This window comes from Alligator mississippiensis, chromosome 1, assembly GCF_030867095.1.
Source record: "Alligator mississippiensis isolate rAllMis1 chromosome 1, rAllMis1, whole genome shotgun sequence".
NCBI lineage: Eukaryota > Metazoa > Chordata > Crocodylia > Alligatoridae > Alligator > Alligator mississippiensis.
The window spans coordinates 362,384,952-362,411,799 of NC_081824.1; the positions used below are offsets into that span (position 1 = coordinate 362,384,952).

The 26,848-nt window shown below is 40.4% G+C and overlaps 1 protein-coding gene across 2 annotated transcripts in view; it reads right to left on the reverse strand.

The window, feature by feature from the left end:
• The window catches only part of ITGBL1 (integrin subunit beta like 1), a 308,943-nt gene that overhangs the window by 53,814 nt on the left and 228,281 nt on the right, over positions 1 to 26,848 (reverse strand). The window lies entirely within an intron of this gene.

The following is a 26,848-nucleotide window of genomic DNA, read 5'->3' on the forward strand; positions in this document are numbered from 1 at the left end:
CCTGCTGCTGCTGGGTGGGCAGGGGGCACCTTGCCATGGCAGCACAGGGCTCATGGTAGTGGCACCAAGATTCCCTACCCAGTCCTGCTCTGTCCTGCTGCACTGGGTCCCACCCACTGAGCTGCAGAGGCCCCAGGGACAGGGCAGCAGAGTGGGGAGCTCAAGCGCACAGCAGGCAGCCCCCCCCCCCCCGATGGGCTCTGCTCCAGCTGTGCTGCCCACGGGGAAAGGGGAGCCAGGCTCTGTGCTGCACTCTCCGCTGGGGCTGCACCAGCCACCACCTCTGGTGGGCTACAGCTGGGGCTCAGGTGCTGCTGCAGGGGGGCAGGAAGCTGTGCACCTGGGTCCCTGGCTCTGTAGCCCTGGTAGCTGGAGGCCCCCTCTGGCAGGGCTGGGGTGGCGGAGGACTATGGTTGGGGGATGAGGGGCCCCAGCAGGGCCCAGGGGACTGTGGGTGGGGAGTGTGGGGAATAAGCTGCATGTGCATGAGAGATTTTTTTTTTCTGAAGAGAATAGTTTTATAATAAGAAAAGTTTATTGAAAATTCTCTCCCACTCTTTCAAAAATGTTGGTGACATTTTTACTCGGAATTTTAAAAACAATGCCCTTGGGAAGATGCCAAACAAAGGATATTTTAGTCTGAACAGTTAAAGTTTCAGAAAGATATGCTCAATTGAAAACTGGAAGTTATAACAGAAAGTGTTATGCAACCTTAATTGTAAAGAGTTGAGACTAGCACCTTGTTTTAGTTTATACAGAGAGTGTGACTGGCAGCCTAATTGCACAGTCGGCATATGCCATTTGAAGTAAGCTCTTTTCCTTTGTGATGGACTAATAGGGAAGTACAACTTTTTCTTCTCTCGACAAATCCATTCAACAGCACTACTCCACAGATTCAGCATCACAGCATTTTTCACAGCTCTTGCTGATCAGTAGTGCCGATTTGTATTTTCTTTTCAATGTCTTTTTTGTTGTTGTTGTCTTTGTCTTTTTTTTTTAATATTTGAGGAAGAACCACCGCTGTGCTGTTAGCTTGCTTTTCAGATTGTTAACTTGTTGACATCTGCTATCATCATCAAGACTGCATGCCTCCTCCATCTGTCTGCTCTCAGTAGCAGTGCTTTGAGGCTATACTTCTTGAAGGCTGCAATTGTGTTGTTATACAGCAATGAGAGAGAATTTTCTACTGAGCGCCACTAAAGCATTCAAACTATACACCACAAAAAATAGATTTCTAGCCATACATTTTGCTTTTTTTTTTTTTTTTTTTGTAAGAAACCTTTCTAGAATTTCTGCTCTGGGGTACACCCTTACAAATCCATTTATTACAATTATAGAGCCAGTAACGATCATTGGGGCAATTAGTTTTAGAGAAAGTAATAATCAAAACTATCCCACAGAGGAGACATCTGTGAAAACGAACTAAAAAAGAGGGTGCCATAAGGCACTTCATAAATACAGAAGATAGAGGTGGTAGAAAAGGAAAGGTAGTGTTTAAGTTAACTTCCACTCTAAGGGCAGAATGGAATGTAACCCAGTATTAACCATTTTGTCTTTCCTTATTTTTCTGCTTCTCCCACTAGAAATGTCTCCTCTTTCTTCCACCAGCCTCCCTTCTCTTTTTTAATTTTGATTTATTTATCAAGTATCCTTTCTTTAGAAATGTTTTCTCATCAGTGCTTTCTGTTCCTACAAGTCAACCCCACTACCCCACCACCCCTGGTTACCTCCTTCATCTCTTGTGTGAACTCCTGTCTATCTTTTGCTCTCTCTCTCCAAAATGCTTCCAACAAAGGGTGTTATGAAGAAAAACTATGTAAGGAAATGTCAATAAATCAAGTAAACAGTACATTACATTCTACTAAAACTAATACCTGTTCTGTAGAAATGGGAAAAATGAAATATTTGATTTGATTTGATTTGATTTAAAGGACATGACACAAAATACCTTTGCTTCACCTTGACAACTATCAGAAAAACTAAGGCTCATTTTGTGTTCAGTCAGTTGCAATGGCTGATATTTAGCATAAGCTTCCATAAAAAAATATTTTCTAGAAAAGAAACAAATGTAATAAACAAGTACAATCTAAGAAAAAGTGATTAGATGTTTAAAACTACAGGAAAATACCTATGACACACAAGGACATTGCTGGATTGCCCTGAAATCCTTTACAGTTTAATACGTTTGATTACTTCATCATCCAGAGGATTGACTGCTTACCTGTTTTTTTTTTTTACATGATCTGCCATGTAATGAGTCATACGATTAATTCCACAGGGATATTTAATTTGCAGAGTAATTTACTAGAAAATGTCAACTGCTTTGTGGAAGTTTAATCACCAAAATGTTAACCTTGTTCACTTCCTGCTGAAGCTTGTTATTCATTAGGTAGTAAACTTCCAAGATTTTTTAGAGTTGTAATATAAGGATACCTATTAAAATGTTTAAATTTCTGGACACTTTCGTCATTGAAGTATAAGCCAAGATTATAAAGATGTATAATAATGAAACAACAATATGCACTGATTGGATTGCACAGCAACCATCAATATTACTTGCAGATAGCACACTGCAGAGCTCAGAATCCATGGCAACAGATGACATCACACAGTATCTACTTATTGATTACCTTTCACCTCTACAAGATATTTTTCCCTGAAATGAAAGGCATTTAATACAAATTGTATCATCTGTTGACTTGTTTCAAGCTAAAATGCCCTTAACCACCACTTCTAAGCAAATTTCATCTTTTGTAGCTAGCCCACCAGATTGTGCACTAATCTCTCATTATTAGACTGTTGCACCACCACCTAATATAAGGGTGCTACCTCACAGCTGCCAAATTCTTTACCCCCAAGCGCAATTATTCTTGAAATAACATTTATTTTTGATGCTTGAAAAGGTTGACTCTGAAAGGTAGTGTTCTTAAAAGAACAGAATGTGTAATGAAGGAATTAAAGGGAATGGCTTTTGCAGCTTTTAGAAATCAGACTTTTATCTTGTGAATGTGACATATTCCTTTCGCTTTATTCTGTTCTGGTTTCAACTCTACTTACTTCATTTTTGTCGCAGGTACAAGATACAAGAGGACTACACAGTCATAAAGAGACTGTCAGTCAAGAGTTATTAAATAACATCTGCTAAGCCCCCCATTGATCATCTTATAGGATCAAACTGCTCCTCAAACACCTGAACAATGTCTCTGCTAATCAAGCAAGAAATGAATTTGCAACTAGTCCTTTTATTGCAAATACAGCACAAATCTTCTGAAGTACAGTATCTGTTTTGTTTTGAAGATGAACCAGTGTTTTAAGTTACTTAAATACAGAACTCTTTAGATCAGCTCTGAACTGGTTGCTAGCAGCATGATACTTGAAAGCAGTCTTGAGAGCCAGTGCAGAGACCCAACCTCTCTGTGAGAAGGAACTACATCAGCAATGTCCATTCTGTTTGAGTCTCTCTCACTCTGCAACGCATCCATTCTCTCCCACTGCATAACTTGCTTTTCTGCCTTTTGCCTTTTTCCTAGGAATGTGGTCGCAATCCACCACAGTAGTGCCACTTCTAGATTTCCCATCCAGTTGTGCCTTATTCCAAACTTCTGACAAGCACCCCTTATTTGTTCTCCCTGAGGGAAATACACTGAAAAAAGCTTAAACACAGTGACAATAGCTGGGGAGGCTGACTCCATCTCATGCGCTGGACACAAAGGAGTGGGGGGAGAAAGGGGGGGAGGGGGGAGCCAGAAGGGATTCAATAGGTGGGGAGCATCAATTTAGATGCTGAAAAGGAAATATAAAAGAAATGGTGACATAGTGACAAAGACTAAGAAAAAAGTTCATTTGGATTCTGTAGGATGGTGTGAGAAGCCTGAAAAGAGAGCTAGAAAGGTCTAAGTTTATATAATATGATTTGTCCTTACAAACTCGCCAAGAAACAGACACCTACAATTCACCAGAATTCCCCCAAAGTCTGTTAAGCAGAAGGAAAATTTGGACACCTTGAAAATACAAAAGAAACTTCTTTTCCATACAGTATGTAATTAAAATATGGAACTCATTGCCACAAGATGTTGTGGAACCTGAAGGCTTAGCAGAATCAAAAAGGGATTTGGACAAATTCTTGGAGGAAACATTCAACAGTGGCTATTGATCAAGGGAGTTAGAGGTACAACCTCTGAATCAGGATTTCCTAGACCTTAAATGTTGAAGGTTGTAAGTAGGAGAGGAGCAGTAGGGAAAAGAAACCCTTGGTCATACCCAGTCCACTCTCTCTTTCAGCATCCATTCTCTCCCGCTATGTGACACAGGGTACTGAGCAAGATCTGACCCAATGCATGGCAATTCTTATGTTCTTATCATTTTAAAATTTCTGAATAACTTGAAAAACTTTTCAAAGTTAAAGGAAGCAGAAATTAAAAATTTGATATTCCCTAAAGAAATGTCAGAATTAGAGGATACTTTAGAACTGATTGAAGTGTCGACACATCAGACCCTGATGTGTATTTTTTAGAATTTTCTAGTAAGTTTAATAAATATCCTCTCTAATTGTGGAAATAAATATAAATATCACACAAATAATGTCTTGCTAGCAATCCAGTGATCTCAAAAGATGACAAAAAAAATACACACTAGGCCTTCTGGAGATCAATTTCCCTATTAAATATTGAAGGCAAAACATTACAGGAAAGACAGGAGATTGCAGGTAAAAAAGCTCAATCCTTCCCAGGTTAAAACAAGCTTTACCACATTCAAAGATATGCTGCCGGACAATTTCTTTACTCAGCAATGATGGGACGGAGAGGTGGTCCAAACTGGAACAAAATGCTCACGTCCAGATGAGCACACATGTACAGGGGAGTGTGTTTCCCATGGCACAAATAGCAGCAGCATATTGTGCCACTGCACAATAATAGCAGCAGCATAATTTGTGCCACTGCTTTTTGCCACAGGGCATACCCCTGAATGCACATACCAGCACATGCCAAATTGTCCCAGGTGAGGTAGGGAAGGCTGGCACCAGAACCTGTGGGGTGCCCGGGGGGTGGGGGGGAAGGTGAGGGTCTCCTGGGGCAGCAGTGCCAGTGATCCAGCCACATGGAGCCTGGCCAGCAGTCACAGCGTGGCTCTGGATGGCCAGGCTCTGGATCTAGCAGTGCACACTGCTGCCACATGCATCATACATTGTTTACAGAGGCTTCTTTTTTTTGACACTGGGATAACACATGTTTGTTATTGCTCCCAATTTAAATCTATGAACTATCTGTGTTTTCCCTCAATAGAGCTGGATTATATAGAAAATAATATAAAGTTAAATATCTAAATATCTAGATCCTATCAGCTTCCACAAATGTATTCAAAGCCAACCCTTGCCAATATGTAACTTCCATCAACTCTAATCTTTTTTCTTTCCTCCTCAAATGTCTGAGAAAATGATTATCTTTATTATATGTCTGGAATTTTAACAAATCCAGGTTCTGCTGGGCTAAGATAGCTAAGCATGATCCAGAGTTGAGGTGCTCTGGTGCAGAATTTCCTGGCAGACAGCTCTCTCTTTTATACTGTGACATGTCCAGCAGTAAGGATTAAAGAGGGAATCAACCTTTAGATAGCTCAGACTTTCATATTTGTTTAACTCTTTAAAGGTCAATCCCAGTATTTGGAATCCTAATAAAAAATTCACAGGCAATAAGAGTATGACCTCAACGTCAACAAATAGGGAGCAGAAGCACAGAGGAGCTTGTGTGCAAGGTTACTGAGGAGAGGGTTTCTGTTCTTTCCCTCTTTACACATGGGGACAACAAAGAAAAGACTGTGAAAATATGATGGCTCTTGAAACATCAGTGCAGGTGACCTACAAGAAAGAGGAGACAAACATGTACAAGTTGCACAAGATGTGAGGTGACATTAGATAAGTATCTGATAGCTGAAATTTGTGTGTGAAGAGTTAAAAGAATTCACAGAAGAGATGATGCAAGGCCTGGGGCCGATTCTGGAGATGACGGTGGAGTTCTGATGGGCATGTGACAATATATTGGAGAACAGATGATGTATTAGTAACTCAAGATTTATCATCAGCTGCTGAACAAGGAAATCTGGAAGGCAAAATGCTAAAGGAAGAATGTATCCCTGGAAGCATATAGCCAAGGCAAAGGATAAAGGTGAAACATGTCAGTGGTGGAGAAACAGGACTTGAAGAACAGGTTTCCTGCAATAAGAAATGAAAAGGAAAAACAGGCAGAGGGGCAGGCAGGGGTAGCAGGGAAGGAGACAAGAGCAGCTATTTTCACAAAGACAAAGAGGCTATAGAGATTGTGGCAGAAATGCCACCTCTGTCTCTCCCCAAAAACTCTGTTCTCTGACAATTTGGTTAATATGGGCCCTGCAGAAGGCAGACATTCCATCTCTTTAGGTAACCTGAGCTGGATACATTCCTGAGGGAGAAGGAAAACCTGTTCCTTCTGCCTACGTGACTGGCATCACATACCTGGGTGAGGGGTTTATGCTCCCTATTGCTCCAAGCAATGCCAACCTGACTGGGAGGGGGCTAGAGACCCTACCAGTCTGCTGCCCAGCAACCAGTGATGCATTTCTAATTGGTTGGCTGGCAGCCAACAGGTACTGGTCTCCATTGGAGCAGGTAAATGAGGTCATAAGGGCTATATAAGTTAAGGACTGCCCAGGAAGAGGGGCAGTAGCCATGATGAAAACTCAGAGAAAGAAGAGCTGGGCCATCTGAAACTTGCTCTCTCTCTCGAAATTCATGATCAAGGAACTGCCTGCCTCCAGAGGGAATCTCCACCTGCCTCTGGATGATACTTGTGAGTAAGCTAGCTGAGGTCTAAGTAGATATATAGCTTGCAGTAACTCAGATGCGTGATCAAAGGCTACCCAGCCATGCCAGTTTGCTCTATGGGATTTCTCTGATATTGCTCTACCCTGTACCCTATTCCAACCCTACCCCTTGTATCCAATAAAGTTCTCCTTTGTACCTAGCATGGGAGACTTATTGGGAGAGGGCCTAGATTATGCCTTGGGGTCCCCTTGGCTCGGCTTACTAAGGGAGACCATTATTTGTGCTTTAGTCTGAAGGAAGCATCCCAAGTTCTTGGAGAGGGTCAAGTACCCTCAAGAACTACTAGGCCTGTGTTTCTCAGGGGGTACAGTGTCAGGATCAGGCCAGACCCTGGGTTGTGGCGGTGTTACCCCCAGGCTAGCAGGTGTGCTTCAGGAAGGGGGTCGGCCAGACATGACGCGCCCCAGGGAGGCACCCGGAGCCTGGAAGGTGGTTGGGCACAGTGAGGTGGGTGGCTCAGTGCAGGAGCACTTGCTACTGGCCCGCCACAGAGACAGCCAGAGATCAAAGCCCAAGGAGGAAATAAAATGATATATTGGTATATAGAAGACATTATGAGAACAGAAGACTGCAGACAGAAGGAAGATTAGAAGGGCTCTAGAGGTGATCCTGGGAACTACAGATCAGTGGGCATGTCTACATGTTTATTAATGTGCCTTAGATACTGTGCATTTAGTTTACTATTTACTTAATAAAGAACTAAATGCACTGTACCTAAAGTTACTGTGCATTGGCACTGGCACATGGTTAATTAGTGATGCTTACTGTGCATTAGCTTAATAACACTGAGCAGTAGGCTATTAGCACACTTTGTGCTGTGACACTCTACTGTGCAGTGTTATTAGGCCAATGTGCAGTAAGCATCTCATCTAGACATGCCCAGTGAGTCTCATTTCTGTCTCTGGCAAGTTGATACAATCTATAATAAGGAATAAAGTCAGCAGACAAATGACAAATATGATCTGCTGGAGAATAGTCAGCATGGTTTTTGTAAAGGAAAATCTTGCCTCACCAATCTGCTGGACTTCTTCGAGGTTGTTAGCAAGCCTGTGGACTAGGGAAATCCAGCTGACATATATTATATTTGGACTTTCAAAAAGCTTTTGACACGGTCCCTTACCAAATGCTTTTAAAAAACCTGAGTTGCCACAGGATTGGAGGGAAAGTTCTTTTGTGATCTGAAAATTGGTTAAAAGACAAGAAGCAAGAGTAGGGCTAAATGGTTACCTTTCAGGATGGAGGGAGGTCAAAAGTGGGGTCACACAGGGATTTGTGCTAGGCCCAATTTTGTTCAACAGTTTCTTCAAAGATGTGGAAATGGAAGTGCACAGTGAAATCTCCAAGTTTGTAGAGGATACTGAATTATTCTGGGTAATCAAGTTCCAAGCTAATCCAGAGGAGTTACAGAAACATTTCACCACACTAAGGGAGTGGGCAAAAGAAATGGCAGATGAAATTCAATGTTGACAATATGCAATGTAATGCCTATGGGGAAAAATAACCAACTATAAGTACACAGTGCTGGGTTCTGATCTAGCTGTTATGACTCAGGGAAGATACCTTGGGGTCATTGGAGTTCTCTAAAAGCACCAATTCAGTGCATAGTGGTGACCAAAAAAGCTTATAAAATGTTGAGCATTATTAGAAAGAAATTGAAAACAAAATTGAGAACATCATTATGCCATTATACAAATCCATGGTGTGCCCACATTTTGAATACAGTGTACAGTTTTGGTCTCTGCATCTCTAAGAAGATGTAGTAGAATTTGAAAAGATCAGGAGAAAAGTAACCAAAATGAGTCCTTAGAATGCTAGGACTCTTCAGTTTGGAAACGAGAAAACTGAGGAGGCATTTGATAGAGACATATAAAATGATGAAGGGTGTGGACAAAGTGAACATAGAATTGTTACTCACCAAGTCCTAGCCTACTAGAACTAGGGGGCACTCACTGAAAGAAGTAGGAGATAAGTTTAAAATTAACAAGAGAAAGTACATTTTTATGCAATGTATAACAATTTGTGGAATTCATTGTCACATGAAGTGGTAGAGGCAGATAGCATAGCCAGGTAAAAAAGAGACTAGACAAATGCACAGATGATAGATCTATTAATAGCAGTTGAACAAAATGGTTAAAAATGTTTCCTCTAGCATCTCTAAACCAATAATGGTTGATGCCAAGAAAGGTGATGAATAGGGGATAGGTCACTCTAGATATATCCAGTTCATTGCTCTCTCTCTAAAGCTCCACTCCTGCCATTGTCAGAGACAGGATATTGGGCTAAGCGGACCATTGGCACTTATTATGTTCTTAAGTTCTTTAACAAGACTCAAATCTACATGTTTGAGAATTCCTTAAGGAGACTTGGAAGGCCTGTCACCAAAGCAGATCTAGAAAATAGAAAGGTGAACAATGGATGGCTCAAAGATTGGTACTGAGGGAAGGTTTGAATTTTCAGGCATTGGGAGAATTCACAGAACAAGGAATCTTTTCAATGAATGGAGTGGTGTGAACTCTGGCACAAATTATACGAACAGCTTTACTAAGTAAAATGGGTGAAGAAGGTTAGTGATACTTCCATAATAGACTGCAAAGAAGTAAGAAGGAATGGCATGGACAAAGCAAATTTTTTTGGATGAAAATCACTTTGGGGAAAATTACTTAAAGAGATTCTGCTATGAGTCTCCTATAGACACTCAGGGTTGGGCATGGATATGAATAAAAAAAATATTATTGAGTGAGAAACTCTATGGTAAAAATGTGTCATTATGGGAGACCTTAACTTCCTAGATGTAGACTGGAGAACAACTGCTAATGATGTCAGGGCCCAGATACTCCAGATGTGATAGCTCACAGGTTTCTTCACCAAACTAGTCAATAAAATGAGAGATGATGCTATTTCAGTTTTTTGATAAGTAGTGAGGACTGTTTATAAAACAGCCAGTTATGGGAAATAGCCTCCGAATGAGGGATCACTGGTTAAGTTTAAATTAGATGGAAGGATAAACAGGAAATAGGTCTGTAATTTAGGACTTTGACTTCAGAACAAGAAAGTTTGAGAAATTAAAGGAATTAGCAAAGTCAAGTGAACTGAACCACTTAAAGGATTTTATGAGACAGCTTAGAAAGTGTTTAGGTCAACAATGCAAGAAATTATATAGAACTTGCATCTCGGGGTGGGGTGGGAGGTAGACAATAGTAAGGAAGGACTCCAGGTTTAACTGGCTGAATAACATCTTAAAAAGAATATTATGGAGTAAATGTAGTGCCCACAGATAATGGAAAAAGGGACCACCATCAAAAAAAGATGCATCTTAAAGTTTAGGAAGTGGAGGGAGAGAGGAAAGATTGCTGCAAGTCAAGCTGACTTAACTTTATACTACAAACTAAAACAAATTTAATTTGGGGATTGCAATTTCAGGACTGGTGGTTTTGCTGCTGTGTTGATCCTTATGCTTTTGCCTACCGTGAGGCTATAGAGGCTCGGTGCTAAGGGAGTGGGAAGGATTAAGCAAACTAATCAGAAGAACTCATTATTTTTCTGTGCAAAAAGGTGGGAGGCATAAGTGATGGGGGAGGTAACTGTAGAACACAGAGGAGGGCAAGAAATAATATTCAGATGTTAGAAGAAGAGATCAGTGGGGACATTAGCTTTGAAATAAACAGCAACTAAGTATTATTATCTCATCAATAACATGTAAAAGGATGGTGTTAAATTCACTCGGTGCACACATTAGAAAACTGAAGTGCTTATTTAAAAAAGAAAGCGATTCTTCCCTCCTTCCTCAGCAAAAATAGTCACATCCTTTCCAGCAATTACAGTACATCTATCATACCGGCAAAGCCAGGGAGGTCAGTTCTATTCACCTTGTACAATAACAGTTTGGCTTTCAGAAGTTATACAGAGGAAAGGGATCACCAGGAACAACAGTGGCAGGTGCCTGACGGAGCAGATTGTATTTTAGCAAAAACAGATACATTGAAATTTCCCTCCCCTCAGGAACAGGAAGCCTCAGGATAGACAGATCACCTTGACAGAATTTAATATTTTTCTTGAAACCTTCATTACCAGTACTGCTACTGAAATAAATGAGTCATTCATCTGCCCTGCCTCACAAGATCACAACAATAAACATAAAAACCAACATCTAACTGCTATTCTCAGTACCTTATTTATAGTTGCAATTAACAAAAAAGAAAAAATGTATTTCTCTATAGGGCTATGCATACAATTATTTCCTTCTCCATATATATATGCACACATAAAACAGAATTTATTCTGTGATTATGTAAAAATCTTGTCTTGCCCCATAATGAAGAGAAGTCATCATCTACTACCCAGAGTTTCAGCATCCTCCTTTCCTCACTGAATAACAATCATTGGGAAACAACATACAAACCCTGAAATATCAAGATAGATATTCAAACCAGTCTTGTACATCTCTAGAGTCTTTAGCAAACAGGGTTAATTAACAGAGAAATTACTTTACTATGATTTAAGATTTTTTTTTTCCTTTACAGTTTGAATTTTGTAAAATATATGTATGTAAAGCATAAACAATCTCAAAGAGAAAGGAAAGGGCATTGAATGCTCAAGGTAAAAAGAAGGGTTGTGGAGAAAGCATTGTTGAGACTTCTCCTATGGCTTAAAGCGACCTGTGTTCTAGAGGCAATAAGGGAAATAACTAACAAATTAAAATAACAGCCATATGGAGAAAAATTTGAAATGGCAAGTATAAAACAGTTGCCAATATGCATAAAGATCTATTTAAGTGTTGAAAAGGCTTGCAAGGCAAATGCATGAACCCTATCTTCCAAGTCATTTTAAACAAATCTGGCCACATCACTAAGAAATATAGTACTAAACTCTATCAGTACTACTGGGGAGAGGGGTAGATGGTGTGCTTCCAGTTCATATAATAGTAGCAAGATGAAATCTTTGGTGCTTTTTAGTGTTGTGGAGTTCCAGGAGAGGTATATATCTAACCCACTAATTGATGTACCATCAGGGAGTCATACATTTATTTGCAGAATGTTATTCAGACATTAGACAGCTATGTGCACAATACACATACAAAGATCCTGACTGGAGGTAACACATGAGAGCCAGATGAAACAGCTCTGGAACTCAGCTCTTATGGAAGCCTGTTTATGGGCCTGCTGTAAGTTTTCTTTTTTTAAACACAAAAGTAAATTCCTTCTTCTTAAAAGTCTGCTATTCTGTATATTGATACAGAGGATGTGTTTTGCCTCTCCTAAATAAACAACCTATATGGTGAATAGCAAACTTTAAACAACAGCACTTTAAGCTCAGAGAAATAGCGAAGTGGACTCCCAACTTCACTCCTCAGCCCTAACCAAAAGGATTCTTGTAGCATTCGCATTGAGTGCTCAGAACAGGGAACAAGTTTATACTGGCAAATAGGAGGACTGAAATAACAAATGCTTGCAGTCTAATTTGAGGTGCCTAAGAATAGAAAAGCCTTTCTTATTGCCCTTCTCCCTTCAGACAAATTATGGCACTTGGGAATTAGTGGATTTTCATTAGCTGCAATAGCAGAATTTGAAGGCAAAAGACTGATAACAGCCTTCTGTGTCCCCTCCCCAGCTCCACCACCCTTACTTGAATAAAAGGGTTTATTTACTCCCCTACCCGAAAAAGCCCAAATTTTGATGAAGAAACGTGTGCATGCATTTTTTTCTGATCATGAAAAATATATAGGATGATAGGATGGCAGGGGTGGAAGGAACCTCATGGGGCCATCTAGTCTAGCCTCCTGTTGAAGTCAGGGTTATCCCTGACTAAACTGTCCCACAAGGCAGGGTAGATTTGCACTTTACAGGCTAAGTCAGAGATACATAAGTATATACTTATGAAAGCTTATGCAGCTCTGATTTAGTGAGCTTATAAGATGCAAATATACCTTGCCTTCTGCCTGACTTAAGACTAACACCTCCCTCTAAACTAGGGTCAGGCAATTATTTCAGGCGGAGGGCCACTTACTGAGTTTTGGCAAGCCATTGAGGGTCGCATGACAGGCAGCCAGGGGCAGATAAATATTAAATTTCTAAATTTTTGAGAGGCCCTGTGGACCAGATAGAATGGCCTGGTGGGCCGCATGCAGCCCGCAGCCTGCATTTTGCCCACCCCTGCTCTAAACCACCCCAGTCAAACACATGTCTCACTTGCTGTTAAAAATGTCCAAGGATGGAGAGTCTACAGGCCTTCTAAACAGCTTGTTCCAATCAATGCTTGACCAACTTCATAGTGTGAAAGTTCTTCTAAATTTCTTCCACTGCAGTTTGAAATCATTGTTCCAAGCTCTGTCCCCTACAGGCTCAAAGAAATGGCTTTTGCTATCCTCTTCAGAAACGTCCTTCAGGTATTCAAGGACTGTTATCAAATACGCAGTATTTTCTTTTTTAAATTAATTATGATAGAAGTTCACTAATTTTGCTTTTTGAACTTAAAAATTTTATAAAAGGAGGTGCTCCTCCTTCCCAAGCTCTTATATATGTGTTGTCATAGGCAAGTTATGTGCCCATTCTAGAAATACAATATTAGTTGAGCTAATAAAGTATGAAATTTCCGAACGTGTGATAAAGTGGTAATCAAAATGACACAAAATATATCTTTTTTTAGTAATTTTGAGTCACCTAAAAATAATGATAGGAAGCGTATTTCTCTTTAAGAGTAGTAATTACTTTCAAAATCTATAAAGAATATCCTCTAAAAAATAACTATTTTTTCTCTATTATGAAGATTAAATAGTTGCTTTTGACCCGAGTTCAGTTATGAAGTCAGCACTAAATTTTCTGAGGCTTTTCCAACTTAAACTACTTTAAAAATTGTCTTGTAGACCAACTGTATTTTCCACATATTTTCACTTCAAAGTAGTATCAGACTTCTCAGAAGAAAAAAATTAATAATTACCCCCCTGTCCCTCCTGTTTATGAGCTGTCAAAGTGAAATGCCAATGGAAGGCTATTAAGACTGAGATCCACTGACAAAAGGAATTTTTTTAAAAAGGATTGATTGATTTTAGTAACATAATATAAAGGATATTCAAATATTTTTATAGTAGGATTAGGAAATAAATTTTAAAAATGCAAGAGACTTCTCACTTAAGGTTTCTAGGCACGCATATGGGTATACACTGCCTTTGTGTACATTATGGTCTCATAGCACTGAACTGTTATACACCACTAAGAAGAGACTAAATTGCTATCATGTTTAAGTATATTTGTATGAACAACTTTATTCATATTGTAAATGAATAGTTTTGATGGTTTTGCTTCTCAAATGCAAAAGAAGTCTCAAATGCCTAAGCACTGAACACATTTATGTTTTCACGATTTGAGCCTTTATAGTTTTATTCTAAATAGTTTGTTATGAGGAAGACTCCCAACTACAGTCCATTTTTATTCTGGCCTGAATTCATTTCAAAGTCAGTCAAAATGATAAATAAGAACAGTGGCACTTGGACCTATCCTGTCCCAGTGTACATTCATGATGTCTATCAAGTGTTTAATGAAAAGGATACACTGTGGTCCACATGTATTGTCCAAAAAGTTTGCGAAGCCAACCTATAAAAACCTGAACAATCCCGTCTGCATCAGCATGGAAGAACTACATAAATAGGCAAAGAAGAAAATATACAGGGAGCCCAGCATCCACCTTGTTTAGCTTTATGCAAAGGCTAATGAAAACAGCTGTCTACAGGCTTATTCCCTGCAGGAAGAAACAGTAAGGAAGGAGCAGGGAAGTGATGGGCCATGGCTTATGACACATGGCAGGTGCTCTTCACGAAGTAATCTGAGTCACTGTAATGGATATCAAGCATGCACTGACCCATGCCCATTGAATAGCTGATGAGACACTGCCTACTGTCATACATTCTCTCTGTGCTCCCTCCAGGATAAGCAACACCATATTGTGCCTTACTCAGGAGTTTGTGTAAGACACATTCTCTCACCCAATATCTTGTTAAAGGGAATATTATTGGGATATGATCCATTGTTACTAGAAGCCAAGGGGCCTCAACACACGTGCCCTAGGCTGAGGGGGCGCTTTAATTAGAGCAGCCCTCAGACAGCCACTCTAATTAAAGTTCCTGCAGCATCACGCTCGACCAACTATAGTGAAAGTGCCCCTGCTGCCATTTTGAAATGCGGGGACGCTGAATACAAGTGAAGCAGAGGCTGCTGGAGTGCAGTAATTAATACGCTCCAGCAGACTTGCAGGACTAATTAGCAGGCATCAGAGCAGAGCTCTATCACGTGTATAGGTTCCCTATGATTTTTGCCCTGGAGCTTTATCCAGAGTATTTTGGTATATTGTCTTTCATGGAACTGTGGTCTTCCTGATATCTGACTCAATAATTAATGTGTAAAGTTATTGCTTGCGTGCATAATCTTCTTCTCTCATGAATATGTGAAGGAGGAAAGATTATAAGTTGTCAAGTGTTTCCAGAGCCTCTCTCCATGACAGAATGATAGATCCCAATGCTGTATTTAAAACACAGCTGAATAGATAAAAATAGTGTTTAACTTTTATAGTCATTATGAACCACAGTAATTTATTGAACCCTTCAATCAGCAAAAGAAACAAAAGATTGGGAATGGGTGAATGATTCATTTCTTTTTTGTGTTGTGTACACTGACATCGCGATAATTGGATGATCCAAAGGCTAAATAAAACTGCACTAATATCTTATAGAAATGAAGCAAACAAATCACTACATAAATAAAAACAAATTGCTGGAGAGTGCAGAGGGAATCCAATTGGTGATTGGCTCCTAATTAGCAATATGTAAAGGGTATGTCTAAAATTTCTGGGAAAGTAACCACAGACCTTACAAAGAGCAGTAAAGAAAAGCTAACTATACTTTCTGTGAAGCCACCAACTTGCAGTAGACAGGCTGAAGTATTTGGTGTGCCCAGCAGCTTAGCTTAACTAATGAATGTATGCAAATTTTTATTTCCTGTTTTTCATCTTGTTATCTTTAAAATTGAAGACAGATTCCTGGAAAGAATCTGGATGCCATGTGAACAGTACTATATTAGACAGTTTTGAGTACATGTTCACAGTGTAGAACCATGCAAGTTGTCATTTTTTCTACAGATGATAATGAAAACAATTTGGTGCTACCCTGCTTATGAACTCAAAATTAAGATGTACCATCTGTCATGTAGTATTCATTGAATTATCAAGACTTTAGTTCAAATAAGTCCACCAAACTGGTATACACAGACAATACCAGATATAGGATTTTGAAAAGGAGGACTGCAGATGGTGGGCAGCAGAGAACTCACTGAACCTCCGCTACACCAGAGGGCAGTGACCTTTTACAAATGGTGGGCCGCTGGCCCTTGCTGCTGACACGGCCATCCTTGCTCCACAAAAAGGCTGCTCTCTTGCCCTCCTGTTGTAGCCCTGTCAACAATATGACACTGAAAAACATGGCAAGCTACAGTTTGGAGCAGTGATTTCAGTGGTGACAGTAATCAAAGGTTTCAGTGTCGGGGTGGGGGTGGAGAACAGCTCTCCACATAAAGCAGGGCTGTCTGGGTAAGAGGGGATCAGTGTGTCATTAGTAAAACTTGGGGTGGATCAGATGGCTAGAGCAGCAGCAAGGGATCAGCCCACCATTAGTTAAATGTGGCCTGGATCCAGTCTCTTTGTGGCAACACACTGTGCCAAAGAACCAAGTGGAGGTGTAAGACTGGACCACCACATTTGATATTCTCCTCTGTACACAGAATCTATCTCCAGCACACACAGTGTACAAAAGTGTAAGAAATGCAGTATGGGAACTAACCAGCAAGGTTAGTCCTGTATTTTAACTCTGATAGTGGCCAGTAGACTGTGCAAAACAGAGCTGTTTTGTTTTTACTTCTGTTTCAATATTTCGAAGGGACAGTGTTTCATTTCATTGCACTGTTCCATTTCATTTTGTCAAAACTGTTTCACTGTTTCGATTTTTTGCCCACAGGCTATAATGGGGGGATCACAAAAATGCCTATAACTTTGTCATTTCTTTCCTGATTCAAATGATGGTAACCCCTGCTGAGGACATGAATTCTGCCAGATTTCTAGGAGATAGGTGCAGGGGTTTCTGGGAAACTGTACCTCAAGGTGCTGACAAGCAAAACTCATAACATGTGACTTTGAGTATGTGTTAAGGTGCAGCAGGATGAAAACTGCAGGGATGGCAGCCCCTTATGAGGCCATAAAGCATGCCATGTTTCAAGGAGATAGGTGCATGGGTTTCTGGGAAACTCCACCTCAAACTGTTCAGAGAAAACTCATGTCACTTGTAAGTATGGAGGCACAGAGAAAGCTCAGTTCAAACAGTACTTTTAATGCTGTTTTTCTGTCCCTCACCCAGATCCTTCCCTGGGATTGGAAGGGACCTCAGGGAAGGATCACAGTCACTGGCCAGCTACACATGTCAATATCAGAGCAGTCTCTCTCCCCTCTTCCCCCTCCCTCTCCTTAGTTTCTGTTCAGCTGCAAGCAAGTCCGGCTTCGAAAGCCAAAATGTTTTGAAACTTTTGAACCATTTCAAGTACCCTTGTTTCATTTCAAATCTGTTTTGAAGCCTTTCGTTTCGTTTCAGCTTTGCTGTTTCGAGCTTGAAATGCATCGAAACAGTTTCAAAACAAAACACCCATTGAAAGTTCACACAACCCTAGTGGCCAGCATCAAGGGCTACCGAAGGAGGCACTCTAAGCCTCACTGTACAAAACCCAGTCTCATGGGAGTGCAGGGTTCCCTATATGTCTTTCTAATTTATACATTCATGTGAAGACACCTATAAAATTAAAGTCTGCCATACAAAATAAGAGCTCATACTTTGTTTGTTTTTTTAATGCTTTCACAAATGAATAGTATTAACACCATAGAAAAGTACATGTAGGGAATACACCCGAACAAAATTTGAAATTTCTATCACAAGCCATTAATAATCTACAAGTACGAAGAGAAAAGGTTCTTGTCTTTTTTCATTCTCTAAAACGGATGAACAGTTTTCACTTCAAGAAACAAATATATCAATCTTAACTGAAAAGTTAAATTTCAGTCCATCCAATGAAAGGTAAAATGTTGACACAGCAATAGGCAAGTCTAAATGACTTCTTAGAATGTGAAAACTCATACAAGCATAATTAGAGATGTTGCTATGAACTAAACCAGAAATATTTACTCTTCCACTCAGCTGTGAATACATCAATGCTGGCTGTGTCTACATGAGACGCTGACTACATAGTAGCCCGTGACTACTGCGCGGTAGTGTCACATGGCAGAAAGCATGGCGCAATGCTGCTGTGCAGTAGTCTTAGGCTACTGCACAGTCAGCATCACAAAAAAGCCATTTGGCAATGGTACTATGCAGTAACTCTGGTTACTACACAGTCATTTAGTGCTTGCTTATACAAGTACTAAATGGCTGTGCAGCAATGACTGCACAGTCAGCATCTCATGTAGATGTGGCCGCTGTGTAGAAATATATAATTTTTCTACTGAAATCTATTGACTACATCCATCTGCTTTATTGTGTACTTGCAAAACTAAAGTCTCTCCCTGGGCCTACATTCAACTGAGACCAATTAACATTTTACCAAAGTGTAGTTAATCTAAAGCATTTTATTTCAGCTAAATGATTCAGGGTTTTCAGGTGTTCATTCCCTATAACCATCCCAAATTCCCTAAGTCCCATCATTCACAACTTGCAAGTTTCTACAGGATAAATAGGCTGTGTGAACAAGATAGAATATCATGGCAATGCTGCTGAGCATAGTTACTAATCAGCTCAAGTCTTCCCTTACCAAGTGATTTAATGACACCAACTAAGGATGATATTGTATAGAAATAGTCAAAAAAGACATGTTGGTAGACTTATAAAGCACAGACATCTTTTTCTCTCAACTTCCTTGGTCTCATACTAGTGCTCTTCAAATTCAAAAAAATATACAAACAATAATAACTGTACCTTTCAATATACTATTTACATTGTACCTCTTTAGCTATATATCTATGTACATAGGAAAATGTACTCACAGTTCCTGGCAGGGGCATGTAGGCACAGGTGCAATGCAAATAATCTTAACAGTAATTGAAAACAAGCCTATGATCAATTGTTAAATATGCTCCATAAAAATATCCTTGTTTCCTGGGTTAGTGTACATTTACATAGCTCCCCAATATGCATCTCTACACAGACAAATTAAAATAACTTCTAAAAGGTTCATTATGCAAAAGTAATACATTTTGAACTAATATAATACGAATATTCTATGTCTCTGTAGATAGGCACTATGAATGATCTGATTAATCTCTGAATATAGTCATTTATTACAGACAGGAGTAAGAAGAGGTAAGTATGACTTTGAAGGTATCCCCTGCCAAATTATCCAATGAAGAATGTCTCAAACGCATTCACCGACTTGGCTTTGTAGTTGTGACAAGAATGCATAAGGGTTTCATATGAAATAGTCTTGGGCTTTCTGGAATGGAGAGCAGGTGCTACTCCCTGGCTCCCTACCAGCCAGAATAACATCTATTCTTTTTTCCTGTTTTTTAGTTACAAAGTTGATGGTGCTAAAAAGATTAAGAATATATTCTATACGTCTCAGTTGTTCCATTTTTGGCTCTGCTACTGCTTATTACTTGGGGCATGAGAGCTTTGCTACTATCTTCAATAGGAGCGCAATTGGACCCTTAATCTGTTTTTCATGCTTCAATACCTCAGTTTCAGGAGGTACTGTTTTATGGAATGCTGACTTAATACAGCAGAAAAGAACTGCTAGAACAAAGAAGGCTTTACAAAGGCATAAGTGATATTACTTTTTTTTTTAAAATAGTGATCGGAAATAAAGAAGAAGGAAAACATGGGGGAGGAGGGGAGTAGAGAGAAATGAATCTTCTATCACCAAAGAATATTACTTATCACATGAGGTCGTAGCAATCAATATACTTTATCTTAATGTTATTGCTGTCTATTAGATATAAGGGACCTGATTCTCCCTTATTTTGCACCTACTATGGTAATATGGACCTGGGTTTAATGAGTACCAAGTGAAGATAAAAAGCTGGTTTTTTGAACAGAACTGTTTGAAATCAAAGCTTATTTGAGAAAAAGGCCATGATTTAAAAATTCAAAACTAAATATATTTAGATTTTTGTATTACTTCCTGAATATATATTTTTCTATTGCATATGTCCACAGTGACTCTGAGAAAGTTACGGTTTGAGAAAATAACATTTGAAGAACTTGTTTCCTGGAAAGACATTATATAAAGATACTCTATAGCACATTAACATTTTGAAACTAGTTTAAACTGACTTCTGCAACATTAAGGGCTGTGATCATCTGCAAAAAAGATTACCTGCATCACATTAGATTTTTTTAAAGGACTGAACTGAAATATTTCTCCCTGTGGCAAAATAAAAGCTATTTAACAGTCTTACTCCATCATTCATGAGAATTTTCTGGAGGTATAAATTCTAGCTATATTTTTCATGAAAACAAATTTCACAGAAAACATATTCAATTGATACAGATTGGCAGAACTTCACATCAGCTGATGCTATAAAACAGCTGATGTTCAAGACAGAGCTGAGTTTGACTGCAGAAGGCCTTTATAGCTTCTAATGATTAGCACATATACAAAGTGCTATAAATCACAAAGCCATTCATAATATTGTTTGAAGTTAGTGTTTTTTTCTATTTAAAAATAAGAAATTGAAACAGCAAGTTTTAGTGGTTTATTCAAAGTCACTGAAGGTCACAGAAGCTTCAGGGCTGGAATTAAAGCTTAGGAGTTCTCACTATTTCCTGCAGACAGTTTACAAATGCCAGGGACTGTATTACTAATATTAGCAGGATTATCAAATATTGGTCAGTTTTATTCTAGTGATGATTCACAGAGTAAAGCACTTCAAGATCTGGCTGAGGTGCTACTTTGGGTGCTGATCCTATGCCAAAATTACAAAAAAAGAGGAATACAAATGTAGAAATATGAAGAATATAGGACTGAAGCTCTCATTTAATTCTTTTCCACTTGGGAGTCAATTAAACAACACTTTCAGGTAGACTGCCAATTATTTTTCCTTTCCAGCTAGATAGACAATAGCACTTGTATAGCTGCAAGAAGCAGAGGAAATAGAGTTTATTGTATCCATTTGGATCCATGGGGTTCTTTTTGTAAATATACTGTGAAATGTTAATCACAGGTTGATTAACATTAAGAACAAGTAAAAAAGTGAAGTGATAGGCTCTTTGTTTTCAGATCAAGAGTGGCTGCCTTTCTGGAAGTTCTGTTATGGCCAAACACAAACTATAGATTTTACTATAGGAACAACAGTGACATTTATAAGCCTGTTTATTAGCTCATAGAGTTTGACTACCTGCATACCTTCTTCTTGCCTTAAATTCTATAGACTATGAAAATGTGTGTTTAGTGTTGACACTGAAGAGTCTTTATCCCAAAGTTGAGGGGTTTTAATTTCTCTCTCTCTCTTTTTTTTTTTTTTTTTTGTAATTTGCAATGAGGAAGAAGAGGGTGGACATTACACATTTTATTCTCCTCTCTCACCTGCGCTAATTAGCAATCAGAAGAGTTCCACTAGCTAGAACCACTGAAATTAAGAGAAGAATCAAATCTATATATTCTAAAGATTTGCAGAAACAAAGACAATCAAATAGTTTTTAATTATAGATTTTATCCTGTGGGTTGCTGTGCATTCCAAAAGACGCCCAAATTTCTGTATATAACAGACTGGCTAGAACAGATTTCAGAGGAGATGAAAAATTTTACTTTTGAAAAAACAGGATCTTATTGCAGGGTTTGATAATGGCTACATTTTGGAAGTGATTCTTGGAGAGGATTACAATTAGCAGAACTGTTGCTTTTTGCTCCCCTTTATGTTTGGGATAAAATTATTGTTATTCAGGAATAACTGAAAATCCTCGAAGGGCGTGTCTGCATGTTGCCATACCTTGCTACTAGGGTTGTGTAAAACGGGCCATATTCAATTCAGATTCATATTTGGCCTGAATCGAATACAGTGATTCGATTTGTTGATTTGGATCACTGTCCCTGATCAAATTCAACCAAATCCGAACCTGAAGATTTGTTGCTGATTCAGAGAGTCAGTGATTTGGCCATAGTTACAGCTTTAAATGTTTTTTCTACATACCTCGAGGTACCAGGCACAGCTTGTGAATGCTGCAATGGTGGAGCAGATGAAGCATCCCATAGGAGCATGCCCCCCACTCCCCCGTGTGCTCAGCGGCAGACCTGGAAGTGGAAGTACTTGACTTGAAGTACTTCCTGTCCTCTTCTGGGTCCACCACCAAGTGTGCTGGGGATGCCTCTGTACTCCCATGGGACCCTCCATCTACCCCAGCATCTCAGCATTCACAAGCCACCTGGTACCTTGCGGTATATAGAAAAAACATTTAAAGTTGTGTCTATGTCCGAATCATCAAATCTCTCCAAATTGATTCAGAGGGTTCTAATTCAATTCAGAGAGATTAAAGGGTCTCCTGATTCAGTTCAGATATGGAGATTCAGCTGCCGAATCAGGCCGAATCTCCGCCGAATCGAATCAGCAACTGAAGCTTTGCACAGCCCTAGTTGCTATGATGCAGTACAGGTGTGTGCCACTATGGTGACATAGCTGGCAATCCTTTGTAGGCACACATGGTAGCTATGTTGCCATAGCATGCCATATGGCAATGTAGCACATCACTACGTTGCTGCAGAGCAACGTATAGACAAGCCCAAAGGGTATTCTAGTTTTGATATCCAATAGTTTCATTCTAAACAAAAGGAATATTACATACAATAGATTTCTCTACATTTAGCAGAACCCCAGGGAAGATTCCTTAAGTTTATGATACTGAAAGTGCAAGAGCATTGCAATTAGTGCATGTGTATGCATTCAACATCTGGATGCTTCAGCTACAGATAAATTACTCATTAAGGTCAACATTAGGATTTATTGCTCTGAAATATAAATATTACTTTTAAAAAAGGAGGAAAATCCATAATTCACTTAAAGACAATATAAGCATGTAAAACAAAAAATTACCCTGTCCTTCAAAATACCTTGCTTATTCTGTAAAATTTATCTTGCATAAATGATAAGTGAGATTACTCTAAGAACTATTCTGTAGACAGGAAATTTAGTCTTTCATATGACAGACCAAGCTATTCAACAAATCAATCAAAAGCATCTAAATCATCAAAGTTGCCCTTTCATTTTAGATATGTTCTGCCTGGGCCACCTGCTTTAAACTCTGTATGGCAGCTGCAGTAGAGTTTGCTTTTTTTCTTTAATTCCCTGAGAATAAATCACAGACACTTTGCAATGTCTTTGGAAACTTTAGAAATAACCATGCCAATCTAAGAAACTCCCAAGTAGTGGCAAATTTCTCCCAAAAATTGCAATTATAGACCAAGCAAACCAATAAACTGAGCAGCTTGCAAGCATGTGCTCCTCAGGTTCCTCTGACCTTCAACATCAATTATTAGACAACCAGCACTTTAGAGTAAAATAGGAATTTAAGAAATCTTCTCAACAGTTTATGGATAGCACATCACAAGTGAACAGCATTCATTGATTGACATCATTATGAGGGCAATAAAGAGTTATTTATTATATAACTCAGCAACAGAAACCAAATTTCATAATGTCATTGTCAGTCGTTAAAAACAATTATTCTGAAGTGATTTCAGCAGTTAAATTTAATCTAACTCAGAATCAGAATCAGGCAGGGGGGTATAGTGGGGCTCACTGAAACTTGGTGGGATCCAACGCACGACTGGGTGGTGAACATCAAGGGCTATAGGCTGTAAAGGCAGGATAGAACAGGGAGGAAAGGTCGGGGTATGGTGCTCTAAGTCAAAGAGCAATACACATCCTCAGCAAACAGCACTGGATCTGAGGCAGGACAGACTGAGGTGCTCTGGGTCAGAATACAAAGGGGTTAGGGGGAAAGGGACCTAATGGTGGGGGTCTACTACAGGCCATCCAACCAGGGAGAAGAGCTGGATCAGGAATTCTCAGGTCAGCTCATGGCCACTCACATAGGTACCTAGCTGAGTTACAGGACCTCCATCTAACCCAGGAGGTGCACAGTCCCCCAGGGGAAATGCCTTGTTGGACCTGGTCCTGGCCATAGCTGATGACCTGGTGAGGGGACTGCAGGTGCTCGACCACCTGGGCAATCATCACCTACTGGAATTTACCATCCAGTGCAGGCTCCCAAAGGCCTGCAGCAAGGCAGCAGCCCTGAACTTCAGGAGGGCGGATTTCAATGAGGTAAAGAGACTAGTCAGGGAGGCACTGAGGTCCCAGAGGGGAGGGGAGTTGGGAGTTGAAGAAGAGTGGTTGTTCCTTAAGGAGACAATCCTCCAAGCCCAAAGGGTGACAATCCCCACATGGATCAAAGGGGGAAAGAGTGCTCAAAAGCCCCCATGACTTACTAAAAGCATCCACGAACGTCTTAAAGCCAAAAAGGAGGCATATCCCAATGCAAGGGAGGAGCCAAGATTCCAAGATTGTAGTGGGGCTGTTAGGAAGGCTAAGGCAGAGATGGAACTGGGACTAGCGACCCAGATCAGAGATAACAAGAAGTCCTTTTTTTAAATACATAGAGGGTAAAAAGAAGGTACCAAGTAATGTGGGGCCTTCTCCAGGACATGCTTGGTAATCTGCTGGTAGCATCAGATGACAAAGCTAATCTCTTTAACAGATTCTTTGCTTCCATTTTTGTGAGCAGGGACAGGGACACCCCCCTCCCACCCCGACTGGGATTCCGGACAGACCCAGAGGAGGTGCAACCAAGCCTAGGGCCAGTAAAGACCTAGTCAGGGAACTTCTGGAGGGACTAGACATGTTCAAATCACCTGGTCCTGATGATCTCCATCCCAAAGTGCTTAGGGAATTGGCAGAGGTCATTGCGGGACCCCTGGCACAGCTTTATGAACACTCGTGGTGCTCTGGTGAGGTGCCAGAGGACTGGAAAAGGACCAATGTGGTCCCCATTTTCAAAAAAGGGATGAAAGAGGACCCAGAAAACTATAGGCCTGTTAGTCTTACCTCGGTCCTGGGGAAGCTCCTTGAGAAAATTATCCAGGAGCACATCTGCAAGGGGCCAGCAGGGGAGATTATGCTTAGGGGCAATCAACATGGGATCATTACAGGCAGGTCCCGTCAGACCAACCTGGTGGCCTTCTATGACCAGGTCACAAAAGCCTTGGACACAGGTGTTGTGGTGGACATAGTCTTTTTGGATTTTAGGAAGGCCTTTGACACTGTCTCTCACCCCATCCTCATTAAAAAATTAGGTGACTGTGGTGTCAACACCTACACAGTCAGATGGGTCACAAATTGGCTGGAGGGCTGCACCCAGAGAGTGGTGGTCGACGGGTAATTTTCGACCTGGAGAGATGTGGGCAGTGGGGTTCCCCAGGGCTCAGTCCTAGGGCCCGCACTGTTGAATATCTTCATCGGCAATTTGGACAAAGGGGTGAAAAGCACCTTGTTCAAGTTTGCAGCTGACACTAAGATGTGGGGAGAAGTGAGCATGCTAGAAGAGAGGGACAGGCTACAACTAGATCTGGACAGGTTACAGAGGTGGGCAGATGAGAACAGGATGGGTTTCAATATGGACAAGTGCAAGGTGTTGCACCTGAAGAGGAAGAACCAGCAGCAAACCTACAGGCTGGGGAACTCCCTTCTTGTCAGCACAGAGGCAGAAAAGGATCTTGGTGTCACTATTGATTCCAAGATGAACATGGGCCACCAATGTGGGGATGCAGTCAGGAAGGCTAACCATACCTTGTCATGCATCCATAGATGCATCACAAGCAGGCCCAAGGAGATGATCCTCCCCCTCTACATGACATTGGTCAAGCTGCAGTTGAAGTACTGCATCCAGTTCTGGGTGCCGCACTTCAGGAGGGATGTGGACAGCATTGAGAGGGTTCAGAGGAGGGCCACTCACATGATCAGGGACCAGCAGGGCAAGCCCTATGAAGAGAGGCTACGGGCCCTGAACCTGTTCAGCCTCCACAAAAGAAGGCTGAGAGGGGATCTGGTGGCCACCTATAAACTTGCCAAGGGGGACCAGCAGGCAATGGGAGAGTCCCTGTTCTCCCGAGCACTACCAGGGGTAACAAGAAACAATGGCCATAAGTTGATGGAGTGTAGATTCAGGTTAGACAACAGGAGGTGCTACTTCACTGTCAGGGCAGCTGGGAGCTGGAACCAACTTCCAAGGGAAGTGGTGCTCACCCCTACCCTGGGGGTCTTCAAAAGGAGGCAAGAAGCCACCTAGCCGGGGTCATTTGACCCCAGCATCCTTTCATGTCCATGACAGGGGGTCGGACTTGATGATCTCCTTAGGTCCCTTCTGACCCTACCAGCTAGGAAACTAGGAAATTATGAAGGTACTTTTGTTTTTTTCAGTGGGACCATTTGTAGATGGTCTACCCGAGCACTATCCAGTTGGGTATGGGAAATATGGAAACAGACCTCTACCATTCAACTAGCATCCTATCCTAAAAATGCATAGATGTCCAGATCTCTATTGTCTCCAATTCCTAACAAAGGGAAAAATAGCAACTGTCCTTCAAGACAGGAGGATACATGACATGTAGATGCCAGCCCTCAAGTCTTTTCTTCCAGCAACACATTTCCCTTGGCTCAGCAGAGGAGGAAAACATACAGGTGAATTAACTTGTGTTGCAAATCTCTGAATAGCAAGTCAGGAGTACAACCTGTTAATTAATGGGTTCTGTGAGCTTATTGACAGTCCTTATCATTTTGACTTTTCTGTCTTGCATTTAAATTCCTTCTCATTTTAACAATAGTTAATACAGAAACATAACAGATGGACAAATACATACAAAACATAATGAAGTTCGGGCGTCTTGTACAGATATGTATAAAACTTGCCATTAAAGTGTATGATAACTA